General features: G+C 37.9%; 1 pseudogene across 4 annotated transcripts; it reads right to left on the bottom strand.

Annotated features, from left to right (window-relative positions):
• Window positions 1-904: 904 nt before the first annotated feature.
• Window positions 905-4,108, bottom strand: LOC145031131 (UBP1-associated protein 2B pseudogene; annotated as a pseudogene). Of its 4 annotated transcripts, none has more exons than XR_013676862.1 (3): window positions 2,542-4,108; window positions 1,671-1,755; window positions 905-1,147 (listed from the first exon to the last, which is right to left on the bottom strand). The product of XR_013676862.1 is annotated as a UBP1-associated protein 2B pseudogene, transcript variant X4 (transcript). The 4 variants fall into 4 exon arrangements; XR_013676860.1 differs by having other exon boundaries at window positions 1,671-2,083; window positions 2,542-4,107; XR_013676861.1 differs by having other exon boundaries at window positions 905-1,755.
• Window positions 4,109-24,520: the final 20,412 nt, after the last annotated feature.

The raw sequence follows: 24,520 nt of genomic DNA, 5'->3' as shown, positions 1-24,520 counted from the left end.
CAAGTGTTGGTTTAATTTATGTAGAAAATATAAAACTTGAATCGTATAGCAAAATGAGTGTTGGTTTAATTTATGTAGAAAATATAAAACTTGAATCGTATAGCAAAATGAACAAAAAAATAAAGTAATCATTTTTATCATTCAACATAGTCAGTCAAATGCATAATCAAACATATCATCGTTTCAATCAGTCACATGTAGATCTAGTCCGACTTCCTGTTAAACTCCTTGAATGAGTCTGATTCAATCAAATAACTATCAAACAATCCCTTATAATTTATAATGGAAAAGATGATACAACCATTAAATTCTCTCCAACACACTAATACAACACTATATATATATATATATATATATATATATATATATATATATATATATATATATATATATATATATATATATATACACACACACACACTAGGTATATTCTAATTTATCCAATTTTTATAATATAAAAAAAAAATGTAGATGAATGATATAACACTATATTTACTGTTAATACTATTCACCAACACTATTTATAATATTAGGTTTAGGATAGAGTTTGAAAATTTTCAACGTAAATTCTAAAGTAAAAGTGAGTCTAATGTAGATTTTAGCATGGGATAGGAAATGCCCTTAACAAAACTCTATAGAGTATACAAGACTAGAGAGTTTTAGATAGAAAAGTGTATCACATGTTAACTTATCATATACAACACTAGCCTTAAAATTTATCAAACCTTATCTTCAATTAGGTCGTATCCTTAAAAAACATCGACATCCGTAAACCACTTTCATCTCTCTAGTTTATAAATTAATCAATGGTATAAAAATAATATCATGGAGCACCATGAATATTTTTGTTTAGACCTTCTGGGTCAGCTCAACCACTAGGCTTGAGACAACATGACAACATATATAACCGTATCAACTAATATCTATCTCAATTTATTTTATATATTAGGAAAAGAGTTGCACAAAATAAACATGATCATTTTTTTTATTGGAAACTAAACACAAATGTCAACAAATGGAGCTTAAACTCTCTTGCCAAATAGCATACCCTTCATGGCATTCTTCTATTAGCTCCCACTTACATTCTTCAAAATAGACACCCACTAGATGTGGATTGGGCTCCTTATGAGCAACATGCTGCATTTACCTGATTTACATCTCAAGTGATGCTAATGTGGGTCAACTGAGAAGGTGCTAAAAGTTCACCTCAAAAGAAACTTTGAGTTACATTTTGGGAACTAAAGGAACTCTTACTATTTATATATATATGCCTTCCTAACAAAAGAATCCACCTTACTATTTACTTGATGAGTTTAATGTGTTAACAAAAAAAAGAAGGGTTATTTTGAGTGAAAACTTGGATTTATGTAGTAAGGGTAAGACACTAAACCCTTTAATCATTTGTCCTTAATCTTTTTTCCTCCCAACTTCTCTCATGTTAAAATTGGTGTTTTGTAAAAAAAAAAAAAAAAAGTGAATGTAAAAGAAAACAAAAAAAACAGCCACCAACTGTCGCATTTTGTTAGCTTGAAGGAGGATTTAGGTATAGAAATACTTTTATGAATATAATATTGTTACTCAAATATAAAAAAAAAAAATAAAAAAAAATAAAAATGGCATTTTTTCGTTATCTAGTAAGAAAAATGTCATCAACCATCAACATATTTTACCTTTTATGCTGCCCGCCTGCCCGGGGATAGATGGATGATTGCCCAAATTCCAAGACACCTCAGTTCTTCAGTTCTTGTTCATTTCCTGAAAACATAACCTCAAAAACAAAAACAAAAACAAAAAAAATCTACCTAAAAATTGGCAAGTTGAGATTTTGTAATCATAAGAGGTTGAAAAATTAGCAAATAAAGTGTGCACCAAACATTTTTAAAAACCAGTCATGGGTTTTACTACATTTTTAAAACAAGACCATTAAACCAAGTAAAACTAAAGAAAATACAGTTTTTTTTATTCTGCTCTATAGGCAAATGATGACTCTTTTGCTACATATATAATAAAGACTTCTTTTGCATGACTGGCTGCAACTTCAGAAGAATCACCAGACTCCAAAACTAAAAGATTGATGCATCATCTGCACAATGAATTGTAAAAAATCATAAAAACTTGATTTCAAATTTTAAATAACTTTGAACTTGTCATATATGTAATGTAAGTATGTAACCCCTGAAATTTTAAAAAGGTAAGTAACAAGATTCTCCAAATATAATCATAACCAACAAGTGTAAATATGTGTATACATTTAACTAAAAAAAACAAATATAATTCAATGACATAATAAGCAATTTTATAAAGCATGGGCCTTCAAAGACTAGTAGATAATCTACTAATTCATCACTAAAAGATTCAAATAATATTTGTAAATGGCCTTAAATTTCAAGTGTATACTATATCCTTTACTTTAAAGTGATCTCATGTGAAGTGTGGATTTGCCTATAGTTAGTAAAACAGGAAACATATAGTCTAAGTTGACAAACAACAGAATTTGCAAGCATACTAGTATTTCAAGAAAAAGTATAACCTTTTACTCACCTAGTGACCATGACCCATGTAAGATGCACCACCTTGTTGTGGCCTACTGCCGCCTTGACCCATCTGTGGATTGGGATACCCACCTTGCTGTTGATAGCTTGCAGCTCCCTGATTCACATATCCAGAATTGTTGACATGTGGCATACCCTGTGGATTTGCAGGGGGGGCAAGTCCTCCAAGAAGATTAGTAATTCCCAATCCAGCTCCCTGAGAGGCAAGAAGTGCAGTCAACGCCTGCCCCAAAGCAGGAGTCAATGCAGGAGGAGGAACTGGTGGAGTGAACCCCATAGTGGGTGCAGAAGGAGCCATCAAATGACCTTGTCCTGCTCCTGCACCACCTCCTCCCATGGAAAACTTGGCCTTTTTTGAAGGATGATGATGATGACCACCATACTGATGATTATGATGTTGATGATGATGCTGGTGTTGCTGTGGATGGAAACCTTTCCCCATTTTCACACCATCAACAGCCTTCTGGCAATTCAAAATATGTCCTTCAAAGTTCTTGTGTGGCTCTTCAAGAGCTTTTTTTGCACTTTCGATGCTCTTATACACAAACAGTGCAAAACCTCTAGGCTTTCCCGTCTGCTTGTCTAATCCCAATGGCCCATCTTCAATCTCCCCAAATTTCGAAAAGAATTCTAGAAGTTTTTGAGGATCAATCTCAGCTGATACATTGCTCACGAATATCTTCCTTTGTGTGTATTCAGACACTGGAGGGGCGGTTGGTGGAGGCGCTGGGACTGGTCCGGCAGAAGCAAGCTGACAGGAGGTAATGCGATTCCCTATCTTCTTCTGAGGTTCTTTCAAAGCTTTTCGAGCACCACTTCTGTGCTTGAAGAGGATAAATCCGTATCCTTTTGATTTTCCAGAGACCTTGTCTACCACAGCCTTACAATCCTCAATCTCGCCGTACTTCTTGTACTCGCTAATTAGGGTTTCGGTGGTGGTATCCCATCCTAGACCATGAACGAATATCTTCCTGTGAGCAGGGTCTGCATCGGCAATCTTCTCGACACTTTCTACAATGTCAGGGTACTTGGAAACAGCCTCCTTCAAGAGTAAAACGAGTTGTTCCTTGGCAAACGGCTCGAGAAGCTTCTCGACAGGCTCGTCCGACAAATCTTCTGTTACCTGTCCGCCTCCGCCGTTCGTTTCAACCTTAACTTCTTTCACCTCGTTTCCCGTCGTTTGTTCATCTCCTTCTCCTTCTTCTTCTTCTTCTTCCTCTTCTTCTTCCTCTTCATCCTCATCGACATCGACTTCTTCTACTTCTTGAAGATCTTCCTCTCCTTGTTCATCGTTTTCTTTATTTTCGTCCAAATTTTGAGGTTGTTCGTTTCCATGCTCTAGCTCCTCCTTTACAACAGCATCACTGACGGTTGGATCCTCAACCGGCACTTGTTCTTCTTGTGAAGATTGTGAAGAACGAGACTTTCGCTTCTTGGCCATGGCTGATTTAGGGTTTCTTTCAGGTTTGGTGTAGGGAAGGGCTTCGAGAAAATTGTATCTTGTTTCTTACAGTATCTTCGTATGGTATGCGAGGGCTTTAATTTGTTTCCGTGTAGACATTTCGACTTTACTAATAAATAAACTAAAAATAAATTATATGATTGGTTCCCTGTGTTTTGGGATAGTTTTCGCGTTTATTCTCTAATTTTTTTTATTTTTTTTTGTATTCGGGAATGTGTTTATGGATTTTAAAAAGTCTTGTGGGATCCGAACCCATGGAATCCAAATTCTATATGGTGATATTTGTTAAAAAACACTGGGGGTATAAATTCTATATGGTGATATTTGTTAAAAAACATTGGGGGTAGAGGAGGGAGCAGGGCCAAAGTTAACCCTCGTTTTTAATTTAAAAGGTGGGCAGTCTCGTTCCGAACCTCCATGGGGCTTCGTTAATATATATAATAATTATATAAATGTAATAAATAACAGTAATGATTTGAACTTTCAAAATTTAACAAAAAAAAATCATGTTTATAAGTTGTTGCTATAAATATTTTTGAAATGTTATAAATATTTTTGAACTTTCAAAATTTTACATTTTTTTACATGTAAAATTATTATGTTATAAATAGCAATTTTTAACCTAAAAAATAGCTTTTTTAAACCCACAAAACTTACTTTAACTTTAGCCCACTAAAAAAATACCCTAAAATTAATCATGGGCGTGGGTAATCCAGGAATTCAAGGTCGGGAAAATAAGGAAATTTTGAGGATGGGGGCAGGGATGCAACCCTCGTTCCAGTTTTCCCCCGTTGACATCCATATCGGTGTTTACTAAATGTATTTTATTCATCTTTGGTCTTTATGACGTAAAAAAAAAAAAAAAAAAAAACTAATTGCCTTTATGTGTTTCTTTTTTAATTTTTTTGGGAAATGACTTAAAAGAGAAATGTAACGTCTCTTTTTTTTTTAATACACAAAATACAATTTAAGTATACTTTTTGTATACGGAATACCAACAAAGTACACAAATCTTCAAATAAAACATTATGGTAACCGATTACCTCAGATAAATGAAAAAATAACTTAAAAAGATAACGAAGTTTCTAAAATATTCAAAAAAATATCATTGTTTTTTTAGTACAAAAAATATCATTGAAGCATATCATTTGTAAACAGAATACCAACAAAGTACACATTTTAGTACAAAACATACCACTGAAGTTTCCAAAATGTTCAAAAAATATCATTGTAGTTTTGTTAACTTTATTGTTTCCGGATTATATAGCACATGGTCATCAGAGATTATTCACCGTTGTACAAGTTGTGTACTCTCTTTCATTCCCTCACTTGATCATTTTGTATCTAAATACAATCATAGAAAAACATATAACTAAAAATCCATCAATTAGGATGCAATTCATCTAAGCGTTCTAACACATATGCTTCTCTCTTTACTTTAACTACAAATCGTCATCAAATCAGTCACGTAATGTTGCGTATTCATGTTCATTCATCTCTCACTGGTCCCGGAGAATTAAACGTAACTCATACTCTCTGCATCCACATTTAGAAATTCTCATGACATAACGACGCACTCGTTTCTCCTTTGTGTCTCTCTTATGTCGCAACACTAATGAATGGCTAACCTTGATGTATAATATATGTATCTATATAATGTATATATGGTTTAGGTTTGAGGCATATAAAGCGATCGGGAAGAAAGAATGTTGAACTTAGGTTATTAAGAACGATCGGGTGAGGGAATGAAAGAGATTGCACAACTGTCGTGAACTGATATGACAGTGTTCGATTTCCGATGATTGTGTTACATATAATCCAACAACAACGAAGTTAACAAAAAGTGTGGCATTTTTTGAACATTTTTTAAACTTCGTTACGCTTTTAAGTCATATTTCCATTTACTCGAAGTACCTGGTTACCACAAGATTTTATTTGAATACATGTGTACTTCGATAAAATAGTATACTTTAATGTTATTTTTTGTACTAAAAAAACAGCAATAGTATTTTTTTTTTTTTTGAACATTTTGGAAAGCATGTAACTTGATGGTTACCTACAATAGCCGATTCAATGGTCTTTTATGTACTAAAAAATAGATAATGGTCTTTTTTGTACGTTTTTGGAACTTCATTACATTTTTAAGTCATTTTCCTTTTCATTATTTATTATCATTTTTAAATTAAAAAAGTAAAGAACCCTCCTTCCCCCCCCCCCCCCCCCCCCTCTTCAAGTTAATGTTAAACTACATTTAATAAATAAATAAATGTTCAACATCCTTATTCGTTCCTTTGTCCCCATTTCTATTCGTTGATCTGGCCGGAAAATCCATAGAGTTGTTGTTGGAACATTCGGTCAAGTGGTTTTTCCTCCTCCGTCTTTGGTGTTCCCCCTCTCCGTCTCTATCCTTGTCTAGCCAGAAAAACTCGACCATGAAGCCTCCTCATCTCCGCCTCTCCCACTCTCCTACTAGAGTTCTCCATCCTTTACTCATCAAAAAAACACGCACTAGGAAGCCATTAGAAAACTTGAACCATATATCATGGTTTTCTTCATTTTTATTCGATTTATTTCATCTTTGAGAATAAGTTTTCATAAACTTGATTTCTCGTAGGAACCACAAAATAGAAATTTGATTTCTCTGAAATTGTGGTGTTACTTCGATGTTGGTGGCACTTCTCCATTTTTGGTTTTTAGTAGTTATCAAAACATAATTTAATATCAATATGTAAGTTTTTTTTACCATGTGAGTGTAGTCAATTTGAAACAAATCAGTAGAAAGCTATGGATTCAAAGCCTTTAAAGGTTAATGGTGTCCAACGAACCTTAACATTCCCAACTTCTTTAATGAATATGATTTTGGTTTGATCCAGTATAAAGGTTGAGCATTGGTCCAGAACCAAATCGAGTGTTGGAAAGATTGTCCAATGTTATTAAATATTGGTAATATCTATCTATCTATCTCTTATAAAGGAGGTCATTCAAATGAATGTGATTCAAGATATCTCATCTATCTTGAACCATATTTATTTGAAACTCTCAAACTCTTCATATTATGCCACGTAAATGATTATTTAATTGAAATATTTTGCATATATAAGAAACACTTGATTCTATTTTTCTTTTCATTATCATGAGACTGAATAAGCTTCAAATAGGCATGAGTGGACACATTATTGGCATTTCAAAGGCAACTTCCATATGGCATGAAACCGTAGTACTTGAAGGGATGCTTTGGAATATGTCAATATTCCCATTTTGACTATCACTTCTGAATAAGAGTTGCCTCTTTTTAGAATATGTCAATATGGCCCTTCCAAAAATTAACATTATACTTCCAACTGTCCCTAAGAAACCAATATTTGGTAAACCTTAGATTGTCCTCGATAATTTCTTAATGATTTTTAGTCATATCCAATTCTATACCTTTTCTCTCTTAATGCCCCAGGCATTTGGAAAATTTAGAAAGGATGAATATTACAACACATGTAATTGATCCTATATCCGAAGCATATGGGACACGATTCATGATGTCTCACATAAATACATGATACTAGACTAGTCCTTTTTCTACAACATTTCTATTTGCCAAGTTCTCATAATCCAGATTATGAAAAGGGATGTCGTAATCATAATCGAATTTTAGATCGCAAATAATAGACCCATATATAGAATTTCCTTATGTTGAGCCATTCCAACACAAAATTCATATATATCCTTGACTAAAGATGATTAAAACCTCAATCTAAGCTTTTAGACTTGAAATGAAGTACAATTTCCTCTCCCTTAATTATAACAAAACAACTTTTTCAACTGCTGCAACCTCACGAATTGAAAATTTTGTTTTCTATAGTTAACATTGGTAACTTGCAATACTTATCATAATTATCATGCTCCCACTAACATGATGATTATTAGCATAACACTTATGCTCCCGCTAGTTTTGACATGTACTCAGGAATCAGATGGACTTCTAGAAGTCAATACTTTACTGACTTTCTTACCAAAGTTCAGATTTCTGAGACGAGATTGCCTTGATAAGACTTTATCAAAATCATACACCTTATCTTAGATAGCTCACAGGTGTGTCTAAGTAATTTTAAAACTATGAAAAGGGATGCCGTAATCATAGTCTCAATAGTTTAGATCTTTGCTATCTGCTTCAAATCTACTTGGTGGAAGTGTTTCATCACCATCATTTTCATGAATCGGAGAGAAACCTTATGACCCTTAGATTTTATGGTGTATGTGTTCTTATCCATGTGAATTTGTCAAAACCATAATCACAAGACACGGTTAATGACAAATCCAAACTCATATGGACTGAACTTAATCTTAATTTCTTGCCACCTGCAGTGGCGGATTTAGAGGGGTTCCGGGGTGGCACCGGCAACCCCTAAATTTTCTGGCCGCAGTGGAAAATTTTTCGAAATTTTTTAAATTTTTTATTTTTTCTACTATCGTGCAACCCTAATCTTCCCGTGCAACCCTTACTATGAAATCCTGCGTCTGCCCCTGGCCACCTAGCAGCTCAAGGGTTTGCCATTGCTTCCAAGTTGTTATGCAACCAATTGAGAACTCTAAGAACTCTTATGCAAAGCTAACTTTAACTGGAATGGGCACATAAATAGAAATATGTCAACACGATAGGTTATAAACCTCACGTCGTGTGCTAGTGTTAAACTACATGTTTTTATTCTTGATTAGATCTTGAAATTATTTTCAGGGTCTTTAGGACTCCCACTATCCTCTTGAAATATAAGACTATCTTGCCAAATATTCAAGAGATAGTTTGGATTATTCATCAAGACAAACACTTCATATAATTGGTCTTAGTTGGTCTTTGTTTTATTCAAAACATCACAACTTACCAATTACAAATGTACAAGAGTAGGATACTTTTACTCTTACATTTGACTATTGTTAATAAACCTTTCTTTAAGATATGTCACTCAAGTTACAATCTTGGAGTATGACTCTAAGAATTGTTTTCTGGAATGAGGTATGAATCATCTTCTTGATTTGACCACTTCAACAATTTCATATCTCCTCTTCTTAGCTATCAGAATGCACTTAGAAGATGAATTGTGATAAGGTCTCTTAATCATAAAGATGATCATATAACATGATACTAAAGTACTCTCCCATCTTTTAAGATTTGTGAAACTTTTATCCTTTTGCCTAATTTTCATTCGTTCTGCCATACATCGAAAATTTTCCAATGTATCAGAATTACACTTAAACTTGTAAGTGTAAACCATGACAAATAGTCTTATAGATCTTTTGTGATGGACTTGATCAGTGCAAAAGAATGTGTACTGGATCCCTTAGTCCTTCACTTAAACATGTGAACAATGAATTAGTTTTAATTTTCCAAAGATGAAAATTCTCATTCATCATACAACTTGCATGATTCCTAGTTTCTATCCAACTGAAACTTGGGTGATGAGAATCTTTCCTTGTTTGGTAAATTTAGACACTACCACAAATGAAAAAATCAAATCCACTTTCCAATATTGCTATCAATGGAATCATATAAACAATAATTTTTCACAAATATCATTGTAAGGATACTTAGAATAAATAAAACCAAAATTTTTATTTTAAAACTTTGCGGAAAACTTATCCTTACAATGCAAAAGCATATGAAAAACTTGTTGTTATCTATTCCTAAGAAATATTACATAACTCCTAAGTAATAGCTCAAAATTCTGATCACCGAACCATGCGATCGAAATCCATCTTCGCGATCAGAACCAACATATAATTCCTTCTTCACTTTTTCTGTAATTCTTAAAACATCAATATGTGACCCAGTCACATCATGTAATAAGAATCTTAGAATATAAAATTAAGAGAGTTTGATAGTGGACTTTACCTGAAGATCTTTCAGGTAAATTTGACAGCTTCGTAACCAATGCCCCTTACCATGTACCATTGTCAATATCCATAGAAGTTTGGGAAGCTGATCTTCTAATCAAAATTTCTTTACTAGTCCTCCTAATCATTGCTGATTAAGAAGCACCAAGCAAATAGATAAGATCATTAAGGGTTGTCACAACTGTAAATTTTGAGCCATGTAATCTATATATTCAAGTTAATGTGAATCAAAAACTTCAATCAAATACAACATGCTACTACCACAAATAGTCATCAAACAATTGGAGACCCTAGAAGCTCTTGTTAAGTCTATTTTAGACTAGAACTTCCTTATTGGATCCCAATGGACCAATAAGCTTCCAATTGGACTATCATGGGCTTAGAACCCTAATTGGGCTCTAATTGGACCCACATTCGTTTATTTCAATATTTGGGCTAAGTAGAACCTAGAATGAAATAAATCACAAGTTTTGATCCATAATTTAACCTAACCTAGCTTAATAAAGCATAAAAATCACAATTTTATTTTATAAGGCCAATAAATACCCTAAACTACCTCTAATGTTGGGCTTAGGGGCAAAAAGCCCAATTTTTCCTTCTTCCCTTCACATTCTCGGCCCAAGGCCCAAATCCAAGAGAAGTTGACTTTGGTTGCCACCTCACTATTACCCATAGGACTTCCATGCATTATTTCCCATTCTTCCATGCATATCACTTCAAGATCACATCTCTTCTTCTCTTCTCCCTCACTCTCGGCCGAACCCCCTCTCACACACACCAAAAATATCTCCATTCCTCTCTAGATTCACTCAAGAACTCTCCTTCCTCCCCTCTCCAAAAATCTCGAAAATTAGGGACTTTCCAAGAGGATTTTGCAAGTAAATCATCATCTAAGGTAAGATTATGCATAGATCTATGGTTTAAATTCTTTTGTTATCAAAATCCTTTCCTAATCTATGCTAAAATCGTGATCTTGCACCCTAGAACCATCTCAAAACTCGAGATCTTCATCAAAGGGAGCCAAGACCAAAAACACTTCATTTTTCCTTCCATTTTCCTTGCAAAAACCGAACCAACACCCCAAGGTGAGCTTCATACCCCCTATTTTCTGTTTTCACTTGTTTTTGGGGGGAGAATACAAGTCATAAGTGTAGATCTATATGTGTTTGTATGCTTTGTATGATTTCCATGCTTATATGTATGCTTTTATGTGTTTTTATGTTGGATCTAGCCTCAAAACTCATCAAAACCGAGATATAACTTGTGCTACATGATTTTAACTTCAAATATAGTTCTAAATACAAAGTGCTTCAAAAAAAAAAATGGCTAAGTAGTTTAGTAATAATTTCTTTGGGTTAAAAACACAAATTTTGGGCCTAAAATGTGAAAAATGCAAAAATAAGGGCCCAAATCGTCATTTCACAGATTCTGATGGATGAAGTGTGCCAAAACAGTTTTCATAAGTAAATTTCTGGAAATATACTCATTTAGGGGACTAAAATCATAAATTTTAAGCTTAATGGGCTAAAAATGTAATTTTCGGCCCAATAAGGCACATTATGCGAATTTTTCTGTTTTGGAGGGCCAAAACTGTAACTTTCTGTAAAACAGTGGACTATAAGTGTTCAAACTCCTTTTCAAAGGTTAAAAATGCTTTTTAAATTTAAAAAGGACCAAAGTTGCAAAAATTTTCCAAATTGGGCCAAAATTGTAAAAGTTGCGAAAAGAAGGGGGTTAAAACCGTGAAAACTGCAAATTTCAAGGACTTAAACTGTTTTTATGAAAAATATGTTGAAAAATATTAATTTCAATAATTTTTGGTGTTAAAATGTCAAGAAAAATAGTTTAAGGACTAAACCGGGAAGTATTTAATATAAAGGGTTGAAAATGTAAATTTTACAAATGATGAGGGGCTGAAAACAGGAATATTTCAAGGCTAGTTCAACATACACAATTTGATCAAATAACGATACTGCGACTATCAACGAAATACAATACATTACAATACCAAAAGTCGTTGTTAAACGAATTGGCTCGGTCTCGAGCCAATAGAAATCTACAACTACTAACACTACGACACTATAATTCATACAAGTAACGTTTGGTTATACATACACATGCGAGTGTGCACAGACGTCTATGCACCATCTTTGGGCCCCACAAGTGTAAAATCTTGTTCGTTGAGCCTAGCTAGCCCAATGACCTGATCTTAAGGCCCGAAGACATTTTTTTTACGGAGTGTTGGGTTTTACCGATCTGGCACAACGTAAATGGACTTTCAATGGCTTGTTTACCTCCGGTCCCCAAGGGTCCTTTGGTCTTGCTAGTAAGGTCTACATTTTATGCGAGGCGGGTCTGGGACCCCTCGTACATTTTATCCCCAACCGGCTAATGGAGTTACCGGGGTCTTCGTGATCTCTTTCTCTTCGGATGTGGGACTACACCTAGTCAGGGCGATTGGATAACGCGATTAGTACTGACGACGCCTTCGGAGTCGTTAGTATAACTATAAACTGGGCGTTTGTGTAACGCGGGTTTGTAGTAAATAATCCTGCTCGAAAACCTTCCAACGTCGCCCGGGACTGACACTATATGCTATGCAATGGTTTCAATGTAACATCACGTAATTCAAGGAACTAGGAGAACATCGGGTTTTCCTAGGGTTTTCAATACGAACTGATTTGAAATGCATACATTTTCAATGTACATTTTTTTTTTACAAGTATAGAAACGAACAAGCATACCTATGGATCTTCACAAACGTTTTCGAAAACTTATCTTTTCAGAAAATATCGGATTTTCTGGTGGTTTATCAAACAATACAAACATTCGATTTCAAACACTACTTATGAACTCACCAACATTTCATATGTTGACGTTTTTCAAAATACTTGTATTCTCAGGGAACCAGTGAATCAAGGGAAATCATATTCAGTGACGGTTGCGGTTTATTTTGTATGAATTAAACAACTTAATTTTTGGGAATGTAATGTTTAAACAATGTTTGATATGTAAACACTACTGGTTGTACTATGTTGATGAATGGTAACGAATGTTGTTATGTTTCATATATATTCAATGTTATGGTATTCAATTGAGTCACGGCAAGCCCCCGGACGTTTCCGCCGTCTGGTTCGGGGGTGTGACAGGTTGGTATCAGAGCTTTGTTTATAGTGAACTAGCATGTCGAGCCATACATTGATATGCAACTATAAACCAAAAAGAGGGACTAACATAACTCTGAACAACACAAGTAAATAAAACACGCTTGCTTGCATTAGGGATAAGAACCTAGCGTCGAATCAAACACAATAATGCTGGTATCTTGGTTAATTCGGGACTGTTCTTAGGGATACCAAGGAGTGAATGTAGCCTGATCAACTACATTCTCTCCAAGGTAAAACTAACACACGTCTTGATGAGATCGGGATAGCCAGGGAACCTAAAACTATACCCTTTATCACCCAAAAAGAGAATGTTTGCTTAGTCTGTACAATAGTCATAGCATCCTAGGATAATGTTAGCATATGTACGTACTCGCGCAGACAGCATGGCTGGCTATCATCACCCGGGAGACCCCTACTTCTCTAATCAGGGAAACAACGGGTGGCTAGAGGAGGAGGGGGAGCAGCAGGGTATCCAGTATTATCAGGCCTTAGTAGCTCACGGGATGCTTGTGGATGAGCCAGGAGAGAATCCAGGTGAAGCACACGATGTCGGACCCGATGAATATGTAGACACTGACTACGAGTTTGGAGGAATCGACAGTGACGACGAGGAAGGTCAGGCTGGGGACCAGGACCCCATCCCGCCATATGAGGACGTAGCACAACACGATCACCCCGCTCCACCAGTGAACCCCCCAAGAGAGAACCGTTCCCTCGAAGCTGAGGTCGTCGCACTGCGACAACAGCTGTATGCTATGGAAGCTCGGGCGGTGCGAACGGAGCATGAGAGGGATGAGGTTATTGGAGACATGGTAGAGATGGCGCAGTTACTGGCGCAACATTTCGGCATGTGACTTCGGCACCACCTCCGGACACAGCTCATCGCGGTTAGGGGTAGACTTATCATAGTAGATCATTAGGAACTATGTTATGTACTCCGGCTCTATGTTTAAGTGACTACACTACTCATGGAGCTGTTATGCTGTCGGATTAGCGTTACTTATGTATGCTCCTACGAGCAAATTTTCTTGTACTAAATGCGGATAATATTAATAAACTTTCGTGTGTTTTGCTATGATATTCTCAGTTGTTATGTGTTGAGACGTTATGATTGTATGCTTGATGATAGTAACGTTTAGGTTCGTACCATACACCTAGTTAGTAGAATCGCCACCTCACAGAAACCACGTACACTCAACATCTTTCCGTTTCATGACAGAAAGATGCCTCGCCCAGCTACTCGCGGAAATCCCGAACCAACCCCACCGGAAGTTGACTCCACTGCTTTCCAGGCAGCCGTGTCTGCTGCAGTCACAGCAGCGATGGCACAACTTCACCGAGGAAACAACGGAGGAGGTAACGGGCAAGGATCTGGAAGTTCGAACAACGGGACGAACCAAGGACTCACTAAAACGTGCACCTACAAGGACTTTGCGAACGCTAAACCCCGAACTTTCAACGGTACCGGAGGAGTGATCGCCCTGAAGCGATGGATCGAGAAGGTAGAGTCGGTATTCGAGATATGCGAGTGCCCCGAGCAGATGAAAGTGAAGTTCGCGGCCTGCACTTTTGTGGACCAAGCACTCACATGGTGGAATGGTCATGTGGAAGCCATGACACTCCCGGTCGCCAATTCTATTCCCTGGGCAGAAATGAAAGAGATGTTGACGGCTGAGTACTGCCCTCGAGGCGAAATACAGAAGATGGAGCAGGAACTATGGAATCTCACGGTGCAGAATAGGAACATCGATGCTTACATATCGAGATTCAGCGAACTATCTCTGTTGTGCCCGGGTATGATCACATCAGAGGGAAAGAAGATTGAACGATTCATTTGGGGACTGACATCCCCCATTCAAGGGAATGTGATAGCTGCGAACCCTGAAACTTTTGACAGTGCGAAGAGATTGGCAAAGAGGCTATACGATCATGACCACAAAAAGGGCGAGAAACCGGTAGAGACTGAGAAGAAGAAGGAGAGTGATAGTAAGAAAGGATGGAACAACAAGAGGAAGGGGCGTCAGGGTCCCGAGACCTCTAAAAAGCAGCAAACGGTGGTAGTTCACGCTTTCACTGCGCCGGTACCAGTCACATCACATGCTCCAACCTCAGCTGCTTCAAATACCTCAAAACCCTATTCCGGTACTCATCCCAAATGCAACAAGTGCGGTTTCCATCACCAAGGAGAATGTAGGGAGTTCCATTGCACCAGTTGCAACCGAAGGGGACACACTGCAAAGTTCTGCAGGACTTATCCTTCTCAGAACCAGAATCAGGGAAACAACCAGAACAACAACAACCCTCGCAATAACAACAACACCAATGCCGGTGGCAACAATGCAGGGCTTAGCCACACCTGTTTCGGGTGTGGAAGGACGGGACATTTCCGTCGAGACTGCCCTAACAACAACAACAACTCAGGAAGCAGAGGAGCAGGAAGAATGCTGACTATGGGTCAGAGTGATGCAGTTCAGGACCCCGCAGTTGTGACCGGTACGTTCCTCCTAAACCACGCTTATGCATGCATCTTATTTGATACCGGAGCGGAGCGGAGTTTCGTAAGCGAGAAGTTTAAACACTTATTAAAACAACAACCCCAAAAGCTAAATGAAACCTATACGGTGGAAATGGCCAATGGGAAGACCGAATCCACTAGGGAAATTTACACTGGATGTACCCTAACCCTTAACCAACACGTCTTACGAATAGATCTGATGCCAGTGTCAATTAGGAGTTTCGATGTGATTATCGGCATGGATTGGTTAAGCCCCCACCATGCTGAGGTTTTGTGCCACGAGAAGGCCGTTCGCCTTCGTCTCCCAAATCACGAAACCCTAGTAATTTACGGAGACAAACCTAGCACGAATCTTCGTCTTATCTCGTGCATCAAAGCACAAAAACATCTGCGAAAGAACAACTTAGCGTTCTTGGCCCACATAGTGGACAAGACCAAAGAAGAAATTAACATCCAAGACATTCCAGTAGCGTGTGAATTCCCGGACGTGTTTCCTGAAGATCTCCCAGGAGTACCCCCAGAGAGACAGGTTGAGTTCCGAATCGACCTCGTCCCAGGAGCAACTCCTCTCGCTAAATCACCATATCGATTGGCACCTGCTGAAATGCAGGAATTGTCCAGTCAACTCAGTGAGCTTCTGGACAAGGGATTTATCCGACCTAGCTACTCGCCATGGGGAGCTCCAGTGCTCTTTGTCAAAAAGAAGGACGGATCTTTCAGAATGTGCATCGATTACAGAGAGTTGAATAAACTCACTGTTAAAAACCGCTACCCACTCCCTCGGATCGATGATCTATTCGACCAGCTCCAAGGAGCTAGCTATTTTTCTAAAATTGATCTACGATCCGGATACCATCAACTCAAGGTCCGAGAAGAAGATATCCCTAAAACCGCTTTCCGAACCCGCTATGGACATTATGAATTCGTCGTAATGCCCTTCGGTCTAACAAATGCACCCGCCGCATTTATGGACCTAATGAACCGAATATGTCGACCGTTCTTGGACAACTTCGTCATTGTGTTCATCGATGATATCCTCGTCTATTCTCGAAGCAAAGAGGAGCATGGCCAACATCTCCGACAAGTCCTAGAGACGCTGCGATCGGAAAGGCTTTACGCCAAACTCTCCAAGTGCGACTTCTGGCTCCGGAGTGTGAATTTCCTAGGCCACGTAGTAAGCCAAGACGGAATTCATGTGGATCCCTCTAAGGTCAAAGCTGTGGAAGGATGGGCAACTCCGACTACGCCCACAGAAATTCGTCAGTTCTTAGGCCTAGCAGGCTACTATAGGAGATTCATCCAAAACTTCTCTAAAATCGCCAAGCCACTTACCTTGCTTACGCAAAAGAGTGTGCCATTCAAGTGGACAGACCGACAAGAGTTTGCGTTTCGAGCCCTGAAGCAAGCTCTTTGTAGCGCTCCTGTACTATCTCTACCCGAAGGAACGGAAGATTTTGTAGTTTACTGTGACGCGTCAAATCAAGGCTTAGGTTGCGTTCTCATGCAACGTGGAAAAGTGATAGCATATGCGTCCCGCCAACTAAAGACGCACGAAGTAAATTACACAACCCACGACCTAGAACTGGGAGCTGTGGTCTTCGCCCTAAAAATTTGGAGGCACTACCTGTACGGTACGAAGTGCACCATCTTCACAGACCACAAGAGCCTCCAGCACATCTTGAATCAGAAGGAGCTGAACATGAGACAACGAAGATGGGTGGAGTTGTTAAACGACTACGAATGCGAGATCAAGTACCATCCAGGCAAGGCCAACGTGGTAGCTGACGCATTAAGTCGGAAGGAGTACACAAATCGCCGTACGAAAACGCACTCGATAACCATTCAGTCTCATCTGACCACTCAAATTGCATCAGTCCAGGCAGAGGCTATGAAAGCGGAAAATAGAACTAGCGAGGCATTACGCGGAATGGAGAAGAACCTGGAAGTCAAAGAGAATGGGGTATACTACTTCATGAACCGTATTTGGGTTCCAAAGATCAGAGGATTCAGGGAGATCGTTATGAAGGAAGCCCACAAGACACGATACTCCATTCATCCTGGTTCGGACAAGATGTATTTGGACATTAAGCAGCACTATTGGTGGCCTAACATGAAGGCGGAAATCGCAACTTATGTTAGTAAGTGCCTCACGTGTGCCAAGGTAAAAGTGGAATACCAGAAACCTTCCGGATTGTTACAGCAACCGGCAATCCCTGAGTGGAAATGGGAGGGGATTTCTATGGACTTCGTGACCAAGCTGCCCAAGACGCCGGACGGTTTGGACACCATATGGGTAATCATCGATCGACTGACGAAATCTGCCCATTTCCTGCCCATCAAAGAGTCCTACAAGATGGAGAGGCTGACGCGTTTATACCTACGAGAGATTGTAAGACTTCATGGAGTGCCAAAATCTATCATCTCGGATAGGGACAGTAGGTTCACGTCACGCTTTTGGCAGTCGCTCCACAAGGCAATGGGAACTCATCTTGATATGAGCACAGCGTATCACCCACAAACGGACGGACAAAGCGAACGAACCATTCAGACGCTTGAAGACATGCTTCGTGCATGTGTGATAGACTTCGGAAAGTCTTGGGATACCCACCTACCGTTGATCGAGTTTTCATATAACAATAGTTATCATTCGAGCATTAAGGTGGCCCCTTTCGAAGCACTGTACGGGCGTAAATGTAGATCACCGTTATGTTGGGCTGAAGTAGGTGACACCCAGCTAGCAGGAACACATGCGTCGAACAGAGCATTAACGGGACCGGAAATCATTCGCGAGACCACAGAAAAGATTGTCCAGATCAAAGCTCGATTACAGGCATCGCGTGACCGGCAAAAGAGCTACGCTGATAAACGGCGAAAGCCCTTAGAATTCCAGGTCGGTGATCGAGTAATGTTGAAAGTCTCACCCTGGAAAGGGGTTATACGTTTTGGAAAACGGGGAAAGCTGAACCCGCGATACGTTGGACCTTTCGAAATCGTCGCCCGAATAGGTCCAGTGGCATACAGACTACAACTACCCGCAGAGCTAAACGGTGTACACCCCGTGTTCCATGTTTCTAATCTGAAAAAGTGCCTGTCAGACGAAACCCTAGTCATTCCTCTTGACGAAATCGAAATCAATGAGAATCTCCTGTTCGTCGAAGAGCCAATCGAAATCATGGACAGGGAGGTGAAGCGTACTAAGCAGAGTCGCATCCCGATCGTGAAGGTACGGTGGAACGCAAAGCGTGGGCCAGAATTCACGTGGGAACGCGAAGATCAAATGAAGCAAAAGTACCCTCACCTATTCTAGTTTTCTCAAATCTAGCTTTCAAACAGAATTTCGGGACGAAATTCCCTCTAACGGGGGGATGATGTCACAACTGTAAATTTTGAGCCATGTAATCTATATATTCAAGTTAATGTGAATCAAAAACTTCAATCAAATACAACATGCTACTACCACAAATAGTCATCAAACAATTGGAGACCCTAGAAGCTCTTGTTAAGTCTATTTTAGACTAGAACTTCCTTATTGGATCCCAATGGACCAATAAGCTTCCAATTGGACTATCATGGGCTTAGAACCCTAATTGGGCTCTAATTGGACCCACATTCGTTTATTTCAATATTTGGGCTAAGTAGAACCTAGAATGAAATAAATCACAAGTTTTGATCCATAATTTAACCTAACCTAGCTTAATAAAGCATAAAAATCACAATTTTATTTTATAAGGCCAATAAATACCCTAAACTACCTCTAATGTTGGGCTTAGGGGCAAAAAGCCCAATTTTTCCTTCTTCCCTTCACATTCTCGGCCCAAGGCCCAAATCCAAGAGAAGTTGACTTTGGTTGCCACCTCACTATTACCCATAGGACTTCCATGCATTATTTCCCATTCTTCCATGCATATCACTTCAAGATCACATCTCTTCTTCTCTTCTCCCTCACTCTCGGCCGAACCCCCTCTCACACACACCAAAAATATCTCCATTCCTCTCTAGATTCACTCAAGAACTCTCCTTCCTCCCCTCTCCAAAAATCTCGAAAATTAGGGACTTTCCAAGAGGATTTTGCAAGTAAATCATCATCTAAGGTAAGATTATGCATAGATCTATGGTTTAAATTCTTTTGTTATCAAAATCCTTTCCTAATCTATGCTAAAATCGTGATCTTGCACCCTAGAACCATCTCAAAACTCGAGATCTTCATCAAAGGGAGCCAAGACCAAAAACACTTCATTTTTCCTTCCATTTTCCTTGCAAAAACCGAACCAACACCCCAAGGTGAGCTTCATACCCCCTATTTTCTGTTTTCACTTGTTTTTGGGGGGAGAATACAAGTCATAAGTGTAGATCTATATGTGTTTGTATGCTTTGTATGATTTCCATGCTTATATGTATGCTTTTATGTGTTTTTATGTTGGATCTAGCCTCAAAACTCATCAAAACCGAGATATAACTTGTGCTACATGATTTTAACTTCAAATATAGTTCTAAATACAAAGTGCTTCAAAAAAAAAAATGGCTAAGTAGTTTAGTAATAATTTCTTTGGGTTAAAAACACAAATTTTGGGCCTAAAATGTGAAAAATGCAAAAATAAGGGCCCAAATCGTCATTTCACAGATTCTGATGGATGAAGTGTGCCAAAACAGTTTTCATAAGTAAATTTCTGGAAATATACTCATTTAGGGGACTAAAATCATAAATTTTAAGCTTAATGGGCTAAAAATGTAATTTTCGGCCCAATAAGGCACATTATGCGAATTTTTCTGTTTTGGAGGGCCAAAACTGTAACTTTCTGTAAAACAGTGGACTATAAGTGTTCAAACTCCTTTTCAAAGGTTAAAAATGCTTTTTAAATTTAAAAAGGACCAAAGTTGCAAAAATTTTCCAAATTGGGCCAAAATTGTAAAAGTTGCGAAAAGAAGGGGGTTAAAACCGTGAAAACTGCAAATTTCAAGGACTTAAACTGTTTTTATGAAAAATATGTTGAAAAATATTAATTTCAATAATTTTTGGTGTTAAAATGTCAAGAAAAATAGTTTAAGGACTAAACCGGGAAGTATTTAATATAAAGGGTTGAAAATGTAAATTTTACAAATGATGAGGGGCTGAAAACAGGAATATTTCAAGGCTAGTTCAACATACACAATTTGATCAAATAACGATACTGCGACTATCAACGAAATACAATACATTACAATACCAAAAGTCGTTGTTAAACGAATTGGCTCGGTCTCGAGCCAATAGAAATCTACAACTACTAACACTACGACACTATAATTCATACAAGTAACGTTTGGTTATACATACACATGCGAGTGTGCACAGACGTCTATGCACCATCTTTGGGCCCCACAAGTGTAAAATCTTGTTCGTTGAGCCTAGCTAGCCCAATGACCTGATCTTAAGGCCCGAAGACATTTTTTTTACGGAGTGTTGGGTTTTACCGATCTGGCACAACGTAAATGGACTTTCAATGGCTTGTTTACCTCCGGTCCCCAAGGGTCCTTTGGTCTTGCTAGTAAGGTCTACATTTTATGCGAGGCGGGTCTGGGACCCCTCGTACATTTTATCCCCAACCGGCTAATGGAGTTACCGGGGTCTTCGTGATCTCTTTCTCTTCGGATGTGGGACTACACCTAGTCAGGGCGATTGGATAACGCGATTAGTACTGACGACGCCTTCGGAGTCGTTAGTATAACTATAAACTGGGCGTTTGTGTAACGCGGGTTTGTAGTAAATAATCCTGCTCGAAAACCTTCCAACGTCGCCCGGGACTGACACTATATGCTATGCAATGGTTTCAATGTAACATCACGTAATTCAAGGAACTAGGAGAACATCGGGTTTTCCTAGGGTTTTCAATACGAACTGATTTGAAATGCATACATTTTCAATGTACATTTTTTTTACAAGTATAGAAACGAACAAGCATACCTATGGATCTTCACAAACGTTTTCGAAAACTTATCTTTTCAGAAAATATCGGATTTTCTGGTGGTTTATCAAACAATACAAACATTCGATTTCAAACACTACTTATGAACTCACCAACATTTCATATGTTGACGTTTTTCAAAATACTTGTATTCTCAGGGAACCAGTGAATCAAGGGAAATCATATTCAGTGACGGTTGCGGTTTATTTTGTATGAATTAAACAACTTAATTTTTGGGAATGTAATGTTTAAACAATGTTTGATATGTAAACACTACTGGTTGTACTATGTTGATGAATGGTAACGAATGTTGTTATGTTTCATATATATTCAATGTTATGGTATTCAATTGAGTCACGGCAAGCCCCCGGACGTTTCCGCCGTCTGGTTCGGGGGTGTGACAAGGGTCATGTCATAGTCTGTTCCATAGTAGTCCCAAAGGAACTCACTATGTGATAGAGAAAGTGATTGAACATCCAACTTTCTCAAGACTTTGACACCCAACTCTCCCGGCTTGTCAATATGTGACTTTATCTCCAAGATGTGAGCACACATAGACTTTACTTGCCAATAGGGCTTGAGTGACCTTGAACTTGTGGGTTAGGGAGAATAATTGGAGGAGATGGAGGAAGTGAGGTTCCAAGAGATTTGGGAAGATCATAGATCTCTGAATTAGACATCTTTTGGGAGATATTCAAGATAGTTGATTTAAAGTCCTTAATATAACACCCAATATGAAATATTAAGGCTAGAACCCAACACAATATTTTATAACTTGGAAGAGGGATGCCATAATCCAAACTATAGAATATTTAAAGGTAGGTGAATGACGATTCACTAATTTCCACCATGAAAACGAAATAATTTATTAGGTTTTTATTTGAAACTCCTAGATCTTTTGACATTCATTGAACTGTTCAATCGCATTTTTCAATCTCGAGTGTTCCCTTTAGGTTTTGTGAGTGGGATGCCGAGGATCACAAAACAAGGTGTGAAGTAACCATGCAAATTATTTGGTACTCTTAAGTGTTTACCCCTCAATCGATGTGCCGATTAACCACACACGCTCCATCAATACTATGATAAACATTAAGTTACCATTTTCCTACCTTATTAAATACGAGTTAGTGTGCTGGTTAACCACACACGCTCCACTAACCGACTTAAACAAAGTGCAAAGTGTAATTTCATGGATTAGCACATTATTCACATTTTCCTAAAGTAACTAAGATTGGGAATTATAAAACATTTTAGTTACTTTATATTTATCATTAATACTTTTAATGAAGGGATAATTATAGTTCTTGTCATACTTGTTCGGCTAACGACCCTTCACCAGTCAAGGAAGCGGTGGGTGAGAGTGGACACCCATTAAACTGCCATTTTATAGGCAGTAACCTTATACCCCCTTATAGACTGGCTTCGTGAATGAGACATATTAATGGTAAGACGACTTGCTCTTATACATATATGTGACAATCGTCAATCTTGAGTCAAGTCAAGTCATCAAGTCAAGCCGGTCAACTCTATTAAACCTTGTGTATTAGGGTTAGTGTTATGTTCGTATTGTATAACTTGCTATGTTAATGGGAAAACATCGCAGGAGAAAAGTTTGTGTTAAAAATTTCCTAAGCCTTCGTACTAATCAATGAATTAAACTGATGAAAACCATGTTGCATACTCATCGGGAATGTATAATATGCGTTTTTCCTGGTGAGTATTCATATAAAATATTTATTTCCTTAATTAAAACAACAAAAGATATATTTTTATTTATTTTTCCAATTTGCATAACTTTTTTTATTGATTTAATAAAGTTGCATACCAAATTGATAGGCTGTTACGATTTCACCACCTAAAATATGTATATTTGTATTATAATATATTATCTTGTTAGTATTTCATGAATGCAATCAATAACACTGCTTTGAATGCGAAGTTGGATTTAGCTTTGCTATAAGTTTCAATCGATTTTGAAATTGAGTATTGTTCGCATTTGTATGAGTGTAGTCGATGAATCGATAAAGCAAGAACATATGAGTTTTTGATTCGCAATTGGATTGATGATTGAGGGATGATTCGTGAAGAAAAACGCGAAGTCAAGGACTATGAAATTGTTGTTTGCAAGAATTTAAAAACTCGATTGTGGAGTTGTTGATGCTCATTTTGCGAAAGTAAAACAATCGAGTGTTCGCATCTATGAATCAATTTGAAGTCAATTGGGTTAATATTCGCATATGGGTTCAACATATGAAAATTTTGATTTCGCAAGTTTAGAGTTCAAGAACTAAACTGTGTTCGCATCTGGAATGAAAAATTTTGTGAATCGCATTTGATTAATTAGGTTAAAATGCGAAGGTGATTAATGCGAAGGGATGCGAAGGGTGTAAGAATGAAGATGCGAAGTATTTCACAGTAGAATGCGAATTGGGGAAGAAAACAGAAGATTTCAAATATTGTCCCTGGAGTTTCGCATTTTTGGAAATAAATACTCAACTTCGCAAATGGGGGTCATAAAATGATGAAATTGCAGAATTTTTAAAGAGATACACACACATAGACAACCACACATATATTTAGAAAATTAAACTAAAAATGGGATATAGACAATTATAAGACATTGTTCTTGACTTTTGAGTCCAAAGACGTATGATCCGAACTTTAATTGTGAAATCGTCCTTGATTGAGTCAATTTCCTTTATAGGAGTAATATATTCCATTGTGCCTTGCAAGTTAAAAAAAAAAAAAAAATCAAAGTCACAAGCAACCACCCCACACCCACTCTATGACCAGCCATACCTCCCCACCTTACCTATGTCACTTCAATGTTCCCTTACACTCAAATTTCACTCACTCCCACGTTTTTGAGCTGGAACAATCAACCACACTCCTCATTTTCTCTCATTTCTCTCATTCCACTAAGTAACAAACATCACTTTTTCTCTCAAACTCTTCTACACAAATTTTCGAGATCCAAGGCTGGATTCAAGTGTTCTTCCACACTT

Source organism: Lactuca saligna, chromosome 2 (assembly GCF_052625555.1).
Source record: "Lactuca saligna cultivar CGN05327 chromosome 2, ASM5262555v1, whole genome shotgun sequence".
In the NCBI taxonomy this organism is placed as follows: Eukaryota; Viridiplantae; Streptophyta; class Magnoliopsida; order Asterales; family Asteraceae; genus Lactuca; species Lactuca saligna.
This window is presented reverse-complemented; position numbering and strand designations above follow the sequence as displayed.